Raw genomic sequence first — 15,709 nt, 5'->3', positions numbered from 1 at the left:
CTCTTGATTTGGCCTGAAAGTTCCTGTGGTTACAAAGTTTTATCGCCATGTTGTTTTGAATGGTATAATAAAATTACCACCGTGAAAACATTCGGGTAAGATCATGTCCTCCGAAATTGTGCTGAGGTTCACCTGTACCTTTGAACGCACCCCCAAGCTGCCCATCATCCTAGATCTATGGCATTCTGGTTTGAGAAACCAGTACCTAATGAAAAAGAAAGGAAAAAAATAAACTACAACCTAAACTCAGAACAGGCCCTTTCTTTGGACCTCAGTCCTGTTCCTGCTGACTCTTCTGGAAAGAAAGGGCCTCCGGCCTCTCTTCCTATTCCAGCTGGAGTTTGTAGTGGGAGAGGGAGAAAGGGGCCTAAAAGGGATGCTCACCCCAGGGCACTCTCTGTAGGGGGCAGGGGTTTTGCATGATTTTACCCCTTTACAAGAAAGCCCCACCCCAGAGCTGCCAGCCCAGGCTTTGCTGGGATCCCCACAGAGCTCCCTTCCCAGTGGAGGCAGAAGGCTTACCCTCTTGCCTCAGCCAGCAGATACAGTCCTGGAAACAAAGCAAGGGATGTGGCGTATGTGATTATCTTTAGGGTATGGGTTTTACCAGCTGATCTGTAAAATAAGGCATGCGGGTAATTTGGGTTTCCTCTCAGAAAAGAAATGGGACAACATGACTGTGTTTCTTCCCACTTATGTGCTGATGCTGTCCACCACGGAAGTCTTCGCTGTGGTTTCTAAGTGTTTTTTGATGCCCTCTCTCCTGGAGAAACGAGGTAGCGATGGAAGAAGACTGGGCCTGAGGCCCAGCAGGCACAGGTCGTGGGTGCAGCTCCGTCTCCGAGTAACGCCACGCAGTTGTTCCCTGTACAGGCCACAGCATTCTGGTCGCGTCAGCAAAATGGGAAACGTTGCCCTCCGTTGTTAGGTTTATATACCTTTAGCACTCAGCATCTGTGAGTCCATATTTGTTGTGTAAGCAAAAAGAGATAACTTGGATTAAATGTAGCATATGCTATTCTTTACAATAATAGGAGTTAGGTTAGGGCAAGGAACGGGGAGACAAGTCATTTTGTTTCCTGTCTGTTGGGTGGATTGGCATTTGGAAATGTTCTTATCTTCCAGGAGACTCAGTGTCATTCTGTTACAATTCTGTAGATGCTCCCTTCTGGTACATTCTTCCTCCTCCTAACCATCCAACAATTCCTTAACATTCTTAGTAATTCTAGGCATACCTTGGAGCTTTGTTTCTTTGTTGTTCATTTTTCCTAAGGAATACATTTATTCTCAAGGGTTAGTGTCTCTGCTGTTTTTCACATTACGTTGGAATTTTAAGCCCAGTATTGGTTGTCAAGCCTAGCAAGGTGTGAAAATCTAGAGCATTCAGAAGAATAAACGGACCCAGAGCAACTTGAACGGTAGAAAATAACACCGAAGTGGAAAGACTGAAGCAAACTAAGCTTTGATGGTTAGTGGTCATCTTCAAATGTTGCCCTCTTTCTGAAGGTAGGGAGACAGATTTTCCGCTCCAGATGGGATGGAAGTAGGGCAAATAGAAAAATGGCTTGGATCAGCAGAATGGACATATTGGAACTAATGGTGATTAAACATTAAAATGGAATGTCAGAGTGCATTGGGTGACTTTTCAGGAGAATTTGCTCAATTGTCTCCTCTAAGTGGATGGGGTAATATTGGAATCAGGCCTGGACTGTATGACCCCCAGAGGGCAAACCTGATGGAATTGTGGGTTTGTGATCGTTTTAGAAAGATATTTCAAAAACACACAAAATGCAGTCTCCGGTCAATAAATCCTGAAGTCCTGTGAGTCAGGGGCACACATTACGTCGCACACACGGAACATAGAACCAGATTATTTGAATTAATTGGTGAATACCAAGATGCCTTTAGATTTTTTTTTAAAGATTTATTTATTTATTTGAAAGAGTTACAAAGAGAGAGATGGGGAGAGACAGAGAGCTTCCATCTGCTGTTTCACTGCTCAAATGGCCGCAACGGCCGGAGCTGTGCCAGTCTGAAGCCAGGAGCTTCTTGCGGGTCTCCCATGCAGGTGCAGGGACCCAAGGACTTGGGCCATCTTCTACTGCTTTCCCAGGGCATAGCAGGGAGCTGGATCAGAAGAGGAGCAGCCAGGACTCAAACTGGTGGCCATATGGGATTGCCGGCACTGCAGGCGGTGGCTTTACCCACTATGCCACAATGCCAGCCCCTTAATTTGTACTTTCCTAGTGGCTCAGGATTTTGAATGTCTTTTCATGTTTTAATCTTTGGTGAAATGTCAGTATAAATATTTTGCCCATTTTAAATTGGGTTGTGCTTTCATTGTGTGTTCTGAAAGTAAGGCCCTTATCAACTGTTTCTTTAATCAGTCATGTTTTTGGTAATGTAACCAAGAACTCTTAGCCTAACCTAAGATTATAAAATATTAGCCCTTTTAAAAGTTTTATACTTTGAGCTCTTACATTTAGGTCCATGGCCCATTTGTTTTTTTTTTTGGCAGGCAGTTAGAGAGAAACAGAGAGAGAAAGGTCTTCCTTCCGTTGGTTCACCCCCCAAAATGGCTGCCACGGCCAGCGTACTGTGCGGATCCGAGGCCAGGAGCCAGGTGCATCCTCCTGGTCTCCCATGCGGGTGCAGGGCCCAAGGACTTGAGTCATCCTCCACTGCCTTCCCAGGCCACAGCAGAGAGCTGGACTGGAAGAGGAGCAACCGGGACAGAATCTGGTGCCCCAACTTGGACTAGAACCTGGGGTGTTGGCACCGCAGGCAGAGGATTAGCCTAGTGAGCTGTGGTGCCGGCCACCATGATCCATTTTTAACTTAATTGTGTGTGTGGTGTGAGGTAGGAGTTTAAACTTTATTCTTTTGTGTGTAGGTATCCAGTTGTCCTAGTGCCATTTCTTGCAGACTGTCTTTTCCCCCATTGAATGATCTTGTCACCCTTGTCAAAATCAACTGTTTATTCCTGAATTCTCTGTTATCTTCCATTGGTCTATACATCAACACTTATGCTAGTAACATAGTGTTGTTTTTTTTAAGAGTTTTTTTTTTTTTTGGCTTGAAAAGCAGGGTTAGAGAGGCAGAGAGGTCCTCCATTTGCTGATTCAGTTCCCAGATAACCGCAATGGCCGGAGCTATACCAATCTGAATCCTGAAGCCAGGAGTTTCTTCCAGGTCTCCCACATGGGTGCAGGGGCCCAAGCACTTGGGCTGTCTTCCACTGCCTTCCCAGGCCATAGCAGAGAGCTGGACTGGAAGAGGAGCAACTGGCACAGAATCCGGTGCCCCAACCGGGACTAGAACCTGGGGTACCGGTGCCGCAGGCGGAGGATTAGCCTAGTGAGCCACGGCAGCGGCCCTAACTTTCAAATATATAAAATCTTTTAAAAAAAGTCAGCACTAGTTTAGTGGGAATATAGACAATAGCTATAAACAATAATTGGATGGAAAAGACCATTTCACTCGTACACATTAAGTTTTAAAGTAATCACAGATCATTAAATCTATAGTAGTTTAACATTCTTAACTGTTGGTTTCACAAATGTATAAAAATTTCATAAAACTATTTGCAGCAATACTGATATACACAGACATTTCTTTTTTTCTATTTTTTTAAGTTTTAGCTCTCACATACAAGGGAGAATATGTGGTATGTCTTTCTGGGTTTAGCTTATTTCACTCGACACGATGTCCTCCAGTTAAATCCATTTTGCTGCAAGTATGGCTATACCATTTTATGTCCTCACCAATGTTTGGTGTTGTCTTTTCATCATAACCATTCTAGTGAGTATGAAGTGAGATATCTGGTTTTTTTTTTTTAATATTTATTTGAAAGGCAGAGTTACAGAGATTTTGCATGCATTGGTTCATTCCACAGATGGGCACAATGGCCAGGACTGGGCCAGGCTGAAGCCAAGAGCTTTTTCCACATTCTCACATGTGGGTACCATTTTATTTTTTATAGCTGAATAATATTCAATTGTGTATATATACCACATTTTCTTTATCCATTAGTCTGATGATGGGTACCTTGGTTGACTCCAAATTTTGCGTTTTTTGTTCTTTTTCAACATTGTTGTGGCCATTTGGAGCCCCTTAAAGTCCATGTGACTTTGAGGATCACTTTTACCATTTCTGCCAAAAAGTCCATTGGACTATTGATAGAGATTATGGAAGAGTCTGTAGATGACATTAGTGCTGTTGACATTTTAATAATACTAAACCTTCCAATCCATGAAAGTGGGATGTCTTTTGGCTTATTAATGTTCATCTTTAAGTATTTCTTAGCAATGTTTTGTAGTTTTCAGTGGATAAATCTTTCGCCTGTTGGTGAAATTTATCCCAAGGTATCTGATTCTTTTGGATAATTTATAAATAGATTTTTAAAATTTCCTTTTCAGAATTGATTTTTTTAAATACCTTTCACAAAATCTCTAAACAATTATATTTTATTTCATACTTTAATATTTGAGGTAAAAGTATAATTGTTTTTATCAAAGTTTCATAAAAATAACTTATTTGCATCCATTTTATTTCTTTTTTTAGCCTTTATTTTTTTGAAAGAGACAAAGACAGAGATCCTTCATCTGCTGGTTCTCTCCCCAAATGGTCATCAGGGCTGGGCCAGGCTGAAGCCAAGAGCTTCATCTGGGTCTCCCAACATGGGTGGCAGGAGCCCAAACACCTGGGCCATCTTCTGCTTTTCCCTGGCCATTTGCATGGAGTTGGATCAGAAGTGGAGCAGCTGAACTAGCACCCGTATGGAATGGCTGCGTTGTAGGCAGCAACTTTATGTACTGTGTCACAGTGCCAGGCCCCATGTGTTTTACTTCTTATGCTATTTCCTGCTGCTTTAGAGATGATAAAGATAACCAGCATTCTATAACTTGAGAAACCATGCTTATATGATGACAAACAAGGCTGAATCTTTTTGAAAGCAAGAAGGGTGAAAATAAAACCAACCTGAAGGCTACTTTATCTACATATTAAAACTTGGAACTTCCTGATGGTTTGTCACTACTGTATTTAGTCCATAGGTCTTCTGTGACTTAATTTAATTTTCCTTTGCAAGATTAATCATACTGTCAAACTTAGGGCCTATCTTACAGGCTGATTTCCCTTGGAAGTAGACCATGAGGTTAGGCTACAGGAGGTTCATTAAGGAATAACCTTGGGATCAACACCGGGGGAAAGGGATGAGATGAAGCAGGATTGGGAAAAGGGGGAAAAGGAGTTGGGGGCAGCCTTGGCTTATGCAGTGGGGAGGTTTGAAGCTGGCATGGCCTTTCTGAGTTGAGATGAGCTGGCCAGGCTTTGGTACTCCTGGATCCACAGATCGTTGGAAGGGGTCTCTTGGATGTGGTCTCTGCAACTGCTGGCTAGAGAGGTCCCAGCAAGGCAGCAAGCACATCCTTCTTTGAAGGGGGTAGCATACCTGAGTGTCTTCCGCATTATGACAGTTTGATTTCAGAAATACTTTTCAGTTCGGAGATTATATATATATATATATATATATATATATATATATATTATATATATATATATATATAATCTGCAAGGCTGATAAGCACAAAAATAACCTTTTCCTGTTGAATTTGTGGCTGATCACTTGGAAGCTGTGTGTAGGCTTGTCAGAGGACACAGGGAGATAAGTACGTTCTCCGTCACCCAGGAGAATTACTGGAAGGAAATGAGGTGTTCCACGCAGAACTTGCAGAGGAATCGTTACTCGTATACCAGTGCTTATTTTCATTAGTTGTGCCCTGAAATCACACTTCACTCCTTACAATAAAAGAAAGAGTTAAACTTCTAAGCTAGGGGCACTTAAAAAAAAAAAGCTTACTAAAAAGGTTAATAAAAAGTTAATTTTAGGGGCCAGCGCTGTGGCGCAATGGGTTAATGCCCTGGCCTGAAGCGCCGGCATCCCATTTGGGCACCGGTTCTAGCCCTGGCTACTCCTCTTCTGATCCAGCTCTCTGCTGTGGCCTGGGAAAGCAGTAGAAGATGGCCCAAGTCCTTGGGCCCTGCACCCTCATGGGAGACCTGGAAGAAGCTCCTGGCTCCTGGCTTCGGATCAGCACAGTTCCAGCCATTGTGGCCATTTAGGGAGTGAACCATCAGATGGAAGACCCCCCTGTCTGTCTCTGCCTCTCCTCTAACTCTGACTTGAAAATAAATATACCCTTAAAAGTAGTTTATTAAAAAAAAGTCAATCTTAGCTTCTTGACCTCTAAACTATAGTTTTTTTCTTTAAAGTCAGTGAAACTCGTTTCCATTAAAATGATTATAACCCAAATAATTTGGAAATCCTTTGAGAAACAGATACTGGCAATTTTGGGGGCGTTGTTTGCAGTACTAGAAGTCTTCTCCCCGGCTTCTGAGCATGTTTAGGCCTTGAGTTCAAGATAACAGAATTTTTCCCTGCCGCTTGCCTTCCTCGTGTCTTTAGTTTGCTAGGCTTAGGATCTAAAATTGTCAGACATGATGTCGACTGTTTAGGGAATCTTTAGGTTAAAGGACAATTAGGTTTCCTTTCTCTTTTCCATATCCTCTGGTTTTCTGAATTCAAACTCCAAATTTCCACCACCTTCATTAGCCAAGTCTCAATTTCAAACAAGAAGGCTATAGTAGATGGAGAGGAGAGTTTGATTTTACATACAAACTATGGATCGTGGAAATCTGCGCCCTTCAAGTATTTGGTTTTCTATTATTTCTACCTCAGATTTGAACTTGTCTTTTTTCCCTACATGCCTGTGGTCTTGCTTCTGTATTTTCTCCATAAACTGCAGTACTCTAGAGGTGTAAAGCACTAAACTTTTTGTTGTGTCTCTTGACTGTCATAGGAGTGATGCCATATGTTTCAGGATCAGTGTCAAAACCAAATGATCCATGTTGAATTCTGCCTGCCATTTGATAACGTCTTTTTGTATTTATGACAATCTACTATTTTCTCTAAATTCAGACACAATTTACCCATCATGAAATTCACCGTTCAGCCATATGTTTGTATTGGATCTTTTGCCCTCATTTTTTTATTTAAGGATATTTCAGAATTAAGCTGAAATGACTCAGTGGCAAGAACTCTAGGAAAGGCTTGAAATTTGTTGGGCTCTCTGGTCACCTGTGAGTCAGTTGGTAAGCCCTGCTGGTTCTCAGTTTCCTCTTCTAGAAAATGAGATGATTAATGAGGTGACTTCTGAGACCCATGCCAGCTCTGAAATGCTTCTGTGACTTTGTGATGGCCATTCAGTTGTTTAAACAAAGTAGATCAACTCTCACCATAGCTTAGTCCGCTATTTTAACTACGTGGCATGTTTCCAGCAGGAGTATTTTTGTTTACCTTTCAGTGGCACATTTGCCTGATTATCCTGTTGAGATCATTGTACAGCTTCTATTTGTTCCTCTTGTGACAAGGTAAATATAGAAACATAGCAATGTAGAGTGCTATTTGCATTGATCTAACCACCTGCGTATTCCTGGACATGGCTTGTGTGCTGATTTAAAAAATTCTGTCTACAAAAAAGATTACATCGATGAAACATCAGCCCAGCAATCATTTTTTTTACTTAAGTCAGCTTGATTTTTCTTCCTTAATAAATTGACTTTGTCATGTCCAATTAAATAATTTTTAACTTTTATTTAATAAATTTAAATTTCCAAAGTACAACTTCTGAATTATAGCGGCTTTTTACCCCCATAACTTCTCACCCACCCACAACCATCCCATCTCCCACTCCCTCTCCCATCCCATTCACATCAAGATTCATTTTCAATTACCTTTATACACAGAAGAAGGTCAATTTAGTATATACTAAGTAAAGATTTCAACAGTTTGCACCCACACAGAAACACAAAGTATAAAGTACTATTTGAGTACTAGTTATGCCGTTAATTCACATAGTACAACACATTAAGGACAGAGATCCAACATGGGGAGTAAGTGCACAGTGACTCCCGTTGTTGATTTAACAATTGACTCTTATTTATGATGTCAGTAATCACCCGAGGCTCTTGTCATGAGCTGCCAAGGCTATGGAAGCCTCTTGAGTTAGCCAACTTGGATCATATTTAGACAAGGCCATAGTCAAAGTGGAAGTTCTCTCCTCCCTTCAGAGAAAGGTATCTCCTCCTTTGATGCCCTGTTCTTTCCACTGGGATCTCACTCACAGAGATCTTTCATTTAGGTCATTTTTTTCCCCACTATGTCTTGGCTTTCTGTGCCTGAAATATTCTCATGGGCTTTTTAGCTGGATACGAACGCCTTAAGGGCTGATTCTGAGGCCAGAGTGCTGTTTAGGACATCTGCCATTCTATGAGTCAGCTGTGTATCTTGCTTCCCATGTTGGATTGTTCTCTCCTTTTTAATTCTGTCAGTATTATCAGATACTAGTCTTGTTTATGTGATCCCTTTGACTCTTAATCCTATCATTATGGTCAGTTGTGAACTGAAATTGATCATTTGGACTAGTGAGATGGCATTGGTACATGCCACCTTGATGGGATTGAATTGGAATCCCCTGGCACATTTCTAACTCTCGGATTGAGCATGTGCCCAATTAAATAATTTTTTAAAATTATTGCTCCATGTTTATTTGCTCGCTAAATTTGCTGGGGAAGAATTTGTGCTTTTTCAGGTTCTGTTTTATTAAGAATACATAACCCATTGGCATTATAAGACACAAGCTCCAAAAGTACCACATTCTGCCAGCAGTCACAATGTGCATTCTTCTGTGAATGCTCAGTAATCAGTTCATTTTGGGTGGGATTAAACTGCCTTCCATCTGCTTTTGATGCCTTTCTCCTTCTGACTTGGCCATTTATTGACTGATTAAATGTTTGTATCATTAAAAATGAAATGTTCTCTGGAAGAAGGTCAAGCTGAAACTCTTATTCTGAAGTCGGCTGGGATGAACTCGTACATGCTATACCTGCTGCAAAGAATTTATTTACTGGTGCTGTGATTGACCAGCTTTGCCACCTGCTAATCAAAAGAGTGCTGGTGCCATGAGGGCCCTTGCCTTGAGTTTCTGTCCTGGTCACATTGGACCTTTGGCCATTTGGCATGGGGTACTGGAGGAGGAGCAAGCTAAGGAGCAAATCCTAGGTGTCCTTGGTTAGTAGCCATGATTGAAACTGGTGGGCAATCTAGAATGGCAGATGTCCTAAACAGCACTCTGGCCTCAGAATCAGCCCTTAAGGCATGCGGATCTGGCTGAAAAGCCCATGAGAGTATTTCAGGCATGGAAAGCCAAGACACTCTGAGGGAAAAAAAAATGACCTAAATGAAAGATCTCTGTGAGTGAGATCCCAGTGGAAAGAACAGGTCATCAAAGAAGGAGGTACCTTTCTCTGAAGGGAGGAGAGAACTTCCACTCTGACTACGACCTTGTCTAAGTATGATCAGAGTCAGTGAACTCAAAAGGCTTCCATAGCCTTGGCAACTCATGACAAGAGCCTAGGGTTATTACTGATGCCATAAACAAGAGTGTCAATTTGTTAAGTCAACAACGGGAGTCACTGTGCACTTACTCCTCATGTAGGATCTCTGTCCTTAATGTGCTGTACATTGTGATTTAATGCGATTTAATACTCAGACAGTATTGTTCACTTTGTGTTTCTGTGTGGGTGCAAACTGTTGAAATCTTTACTTAATATATGCCAAACTGATCTTCTGTATATAAAGATAATTGAAAATGATTCTTGATGTGAATGGAATGGGAGAGGAAGCTGGAAAGGGGAGGGTTGCGGGTGGGAGGGAAGTTATGGGGGGGGAAGCCATTGTAATCCATAAGCTGTACTTTGGAAATTTATATTCATTAAAAGTTAAAAAATAAATAAATAAATAAAAAGAAACTGGTGGGCAATCGAGTTGAGGTCCCAGTCCACTCTGCTGTCCTGGAGTGTCCAGGCGCCTGTTAGTGTCACACATGGAAAACTACGCTAAGTCAGTCTTCAGAAAGGTTGTGGAAAGTGAGTATGATTTTAAAAAATGTACTGTGGGTTTTGAAATCTTTTTGTGCTAAAATATTTTTAATTACATTTTCTAAACCTTTGGAAGTACCCTGTAGTGCGCAGCCTGCGGCGGTTATGCTGACATTTTAGGGCTGCAGCTAAGGTGGGCGGTGTGACACATCTGTGAAGGGTCCCGAGCCTTTTACGGAGAGCGCAGGATCCCTTTGTCAGTCTGCTCCAAATATTTTAAAATTCTGAAATACAGGATCACAAAGAAGGCTAATTGTATTAAAATACAGTTATCAAAAATGCTTTTATAAGTTATGTATAGTAACCTTTGTGCTTCTTTACCAGCATCTGAAGTAGGATTAAACAGCAGGTCCAAAAACTGTCACAACTCTAGAGTAGTGATGGGCATAAAAGTTATTTTGAAGTATCTTCAGGGACTTGTATTGTGATATGAAAAATGCCGTGACTTCTAGTGACTGAGTCTCAAATCTGGCTAATATTGCTAGGGTGTGTTACCTACATTCCTAACCGAAGGAAGTGTTTAGTTTCAGTTGAAGATAAATGATGACAAAGATGCAATTTTTTCCTCATTCAGGTTCACAGACCCACAAGAATGAATGGACTCCAGGTTCGGAAGTCCCTACTCTAGTTGAGAACTACTGCACATAGCTGGTATTTATTGGATTTCCATGTGTGCAAAGCCCTTTACAAAAACGGCCATATTTAAGCCTCTGTCATTTGATGAGATTGGCACTAGTAATTGTCTCCATTTTGAATATGAGAAAACTGATGTTTGGATAGATAAATACATTGACCAGGGTCATCCATCTAGGGTGGGGTGGGACTAGGATCAGTGCTCGGCCCTCTGAGTTCTTTGCCACATTGCTACACTTGAGTTGGGGTGATGCCAGCTTGGTGTTTCAATACTCATGAGGTATTTTCTTCTTCACCTGCACTTCACAAATGTGGAAAAGAAAACACTGTCCATTTCCACTGACTGGATGGTGGAACTCGCGTGCCCTCCCTGACTGCTGGGGACACTGAAGTTGTTCTATCCTTTTAGGAAACAGCAGTTTGGAAAAACATAACAAGAACCTTAAGCTTGCTTTAGTCATTTCACTCCTGGGACGCTGTCCTTAGGGAAAAATCACAGAGCAGAGGTGCCAGTGTGAAGATGTTCATCTCGCTAGTGCTTGCCATATGAAAGAACTTCCAAACAAAGTCATTAAGAGAATAGTTAAGTATAGTATATATTTACCAAGTGGTACATTAGGAAGCATTTAAAATTATGGCATTTAAGACTGTGTGATTAAACTTCCGTAAGGAGTCCTTGTAAGAACACCTGTTCTTACCTAGTGATGATATGCAGCAAGTGGTGCCCTGTGTAGATGGTAGTAGTTCCGGTAAACTTGGATTGTTAGTTTAGGAACTAGAAACTGGAAGACCTGTGACCTTCACATCCTGCCTCTACCATGTCGGAGACTTGTGGCTTTTTCTCTGCTCCTTGACCTCGCTTAGTATCTCAGAATCACCTTTTTGGAAATATTTTGAGAGTGCTTAAGGGTTTACATATAAATGTGGCCAGCATACTGCTTCAGATGCCTCTTTATGTAGGAAACTAAGCTGTTTTTGTTCAATTTGTTTTAATGAGCTGGATTTCTGATGTGTTTCCATTTATAAATGTTGCACTTAGAAATAGCTGATCTTAGTTCACTATTGAACATGTGTTATGCTAATCACTGTTTGTTGTTGTTAATTTCTGGTCTCTCCACCAATGGAACTCTGAATGTGTTCCATCATTTGAAGATGTTTGGGCCTATTCTACCTCTTTGTAAGGACAAAAGTGCTGCGCTCAAGAGCCTCTGCTTTCATTTAAAAGTTTACGAATTGCTGTCTAAAATGTAGTCATTAGTCCCAATTTCTTTCTGTCAGATTTCTTAAACTTTGATCCACTTTCTGAAAGGTTTGCTCAAAGAAAGTGTTCTTACCTTCCCAAGTCCCCTGATTCCTGCTGTGTGCTCAGGGCTGTTCATTAAACTTGCTCGGCCGGTACGAGAGCCTGTGCGTGTTCTCTCTCTCTCCTCGTTTCCCTCCTACAGTAGCCGAACACTGGCTCTGCAGAGCGGCTCTTCCGGCTGTAGGGAAGCCTTCACTCCTCTGCTGCTCCAGCTCTGCCTTCTTGACCCAGCGCTCGTGACAGCATGTATCGTATGCTTGTCACAACCCCATTTTTACCTCATTGTTTCGGGTTTGAGCAGGACTGGGGCAAAGATTGCTCCTAGGGAACTGTTGTTATTTGGGAAGATCAGATTTGCTAAGTCTTGTAAACAAGATTTGAAAAGACCTTTTTTGGGAACCAATTCTCAGACATAAAGCAATGCTGCACAAATACATTTGTGTGCTTCTGATTTATGTTTTAGAGAACCTCAGGATTATTTACTTGTGAGGTTTGAAACATTTTTGTTAGAAGTGATTTTTGAAGAAATTGAGAAGAGTGCGTGCATGTTAGTGTGTGAATAACTATAAATATATATACAGTTATATTAACCTTTTTGTGCCTGTTGATTCCAGTTACCATGTGGTGTCATTTCCTTATTACAACACAGCTTTGTTCCCTCCTGTATCGTGTCTTTTTTTTTAATTTTTTTAAAGATTTATTTATTTGACAGAGTTACAGAGAGAGGTAGAGAGAGAGAGGTCTTCCATCCACTGGTTCACTCCCCAGATGGCTGCAACAGCCGGAGCTGCGCCAATCTGAAGCCAGGAGCCAGGAGGTTCTTCTGGGTCTCCCACGTGGGTGCAGGAGCCCAAGGACTTGGGCCATCTTCTACTGCTTTCCCAGGCCATAGCAGAGAGCTGGATCGGAAGAGGAGCAGCCAGGACTAGAGACAGTGCCCATATGGGATGCCGGCACTTCAGGCCAGGGCATTAACCCAGTGAGCCACAGCGCCGGCCCCTGTATCATGTCTTAACAATTGTTTTGAGAAGGAGAGAGAGAAAGAGAATGAGAATGAATGACTGAGCAAGAGCGCAAGCACTCCCCCATCCACTGGTTCACGCCCCAAATGCCCACATCAGCGTGGCCAAAGCCAGCAACTGGGAACTGAGTCCAAGTGTCCCAATCGCTTGAGGCATTGCAGCTGCATACAAAAGTGTGCATATCTAACCCAGGTACTCTGATACAATATGTGGGCATCTTAATCATTAGGCCAAAAGCCCACTCTCAACTTGGATCATTCTTAAATTGTCTAATATATTACGCCTCTGTTACAAGCCCCAAATATGGTTATATGCATCATTTTCTACAGTTGCTTTTTTTTTTTTTTTTGACAGGCAGAGTGGACAGTGAGAGAGAGACAGAGAGAAAGGTCTTCCTTTGCCGTTGGTTCACCCTCCAATGGCCGCCGCGGCCGGCGCGCTGCAGCCGGCGCACCGTGCTGATCCGATGGCAGGAGCCAGGAGCCAGGTGCTTTTCCTGGTCTCCCATGGGGTGCAGGGCCCAAGCACCTGGGCCATCCTCCACTGCACTCCCTGGCCACAGCAGAGGGCTGGCCTGGAAGAGGGGCAACCGGGACAGAATCCGGCGCCCCAACTGGGACTAGAACCCGGTGTGCCGGCGCCGCTAGGCGGAGGATTAGCCTAGTGAGCCGCGGCGCCGGCCTACAGTTGCTTTTTTTAAGTCAGGAGAAGAAATTTGTGATTATTTATAATTGCCTACATAGCCAACTTGATTATTGTTTTCATTATGTACATTAGAGTTCTTGTCTGGTGTTACTTTCAACCTGAAGAAATCTTTAGTATTTTTGTTAAGATGAATCTGCAAGCACCACTTTATCTCATTTTTTGTTTATCTGAAAATGTCCATTTCACCATTTTTGTAAGATAGTTTGGGTGGATATTAGATTCTTGGTTGATTTTTTTTTCTTTGAGCACTTTGACTATACCATTCCGCACGGCTTTCATCGTTTCTGATGAAGAGTCTGCTGTTACCCTGACTGTAGTTCTCTTAGACAGGACAAGACATTTTCTTTTGCCACTTCCAAGATTTTCTTTTCTGTCAATATTTTGAGTAAGATGTGTCTGGCTGTAGAGCTGTTTGCCTCTTGCTTACATGAAGTTCATTAGCTCCTTGATTATGTAGATTTAATGTTTGTCATTAATTTGGGAAGTTTTCAGCAAGTATTTCTTGGAGGATTTTTCTACTCCTTTATCTTTTCTCCTGGGATCCCTGTTAGATGTTGTATATGTTGACATACTTGATAGTGTCCCATGCTTCTTTATGACCCTACTAATGTTTCTTTTTTTTTTTTTCTAGAGAGTACATAATCTCTTTTAATCTGTCTTCAAGTCTGCTGATTCTTTCTTTGGACACTCCAATCTCCTATTCAGCACCTTCAGTGGATTTTTCCTTTTGGTTATTGCACTTTTCAATACCAGTCCTCCCATTTGATTTCTTTTTTGGAAAAAAAAATTCTCTTCAGTGATGTTGTCTGTTGTCTTATTTAAGTATGCTTTCCATCTATCCTCTTAATATATTTTAATAGCTGGCAGCTTCCATATCTGGGTCCCTTCAAAGGAAATTACTGTTACCTGCTGGGTTTTTTTTAACATGGATTTCTCTGTCCTGTGTTTGTTGTTGTTGTTGTTAAAATTGGGCATTTTAGATAATATATTGTACAACTCTGGATATTAATCTCCTTCTGCCTCTGGGGCATATTGTTTTTGTCATTTACTGATTTATTCCATGATTTGGCTGGAATAGTTCAGTGGAGCCTATTTCTCTGTAGTGCTACCTATGATTCCACTCTTCAGACGGTATTACACTGGACACGTGCATAGCTATTTTGATCCCTCTATCTTCATCCAAATTTCATTGGCTACAGCTAGGCTCTCATTGTCTATCTCTTACCTGAGCTCCACATTAAGCTTCTGACTGATCTTCCTGTTTTGGCATTCCACTTATACGTTAGGTTCACTTGTTACCTGATTGCTCTATTTTTTTATGATGCCTCGAGGTATAAATTGTTCCACAATTTGGTATAACTAAAGTTGGGCGCTTTGCACGAATAATTTTTAGGTCTAGTCATTGAGGCTGCCTCTGACCCCAGAAAGGCTGCTCTTCAATGTCTCTTTGTTAACCTTCAGGCTGGCCTACCTTTCACTTTACTGCTATCATGGAGCTATGAGCCTTCCCTTAGTTGCCTGCCACCAGAATCTCCGTGGGTTTTTTTTTTTAATGACATCCACAGGCTTGACCTTGGCTCTGCTGTGTTCCACGTGTCGTCAGTCCCCTTACAGAGAGCTGTGGAGTGCTCTGTTCTTATAGCCTGCCGCTCCCCTGAGCCAAGCTCTGCTCCACTGCTGTGGAGCTGGTGCTGGAGACAGCAGCCCGCTTCTCTGGACGTGACATCCAGCTCCATGAGTCAGGTGCTGGAGAGAAGAGACGGCCCCTGCTCTTCTCAGCTTACCTCTCTGGGCGGGGAACCTTCACCCTATGAGTGAGTAGGGGCGAGGACAGTCAGGACCCTATATTCTTGGCTTAGCTTCTGCCCTGTAAGTGGAGAAAGGAACCTTGCTTCTGTTGACCACATTTGCCTGGAGTATATTTTTAAAGATTTATTTATTTATTTGAAAGGCAGAGTTAGAGGCAGAGAGAGAGAGGTCTTCCATCTGCTGGTTCACTCCCCAGATGGCCACAATGGCTGGAGCTGTGCCAATCTGAAGCCAGGAG

General features: G+C 42.1%; 1 protein-coding gene across 3 annotated transcripts in view; it reads left to right on the top strand.

The window, feature by feature from the left end:
• The window catches only part of MAP3K15 (mitogen-activated protein kinase kinase kinase 15), a 119,239-nt gene that overhangs the window by 29,522 nt on the left and 74,008 nt on the right, over positions 1 to 15,709 (top strand). The window lies entirely within an intron of this gene.

The sequence above is a fragment of the Oryctolagus cuniculus genome, chromosome X (assembly GCF_051225735.1).
Source record: "Oryctolagus cuniculus isolate XC-2025 breed Fujian yellow rabbit chromosome X, ASM5122573v1, whole genome shotgun sequence".
Taxonomy (NCBI): Eukaryota; Metazoa; Chordata; class Mammalia; order Lagomorpha; family Leporidae; genus Oryctolagus; species Oryctolagus cuniculus.
Note: the sequence above shows the minus strand (reverse complement) of the source record. Positions and strands in the feature narration are given on the sequence as shown.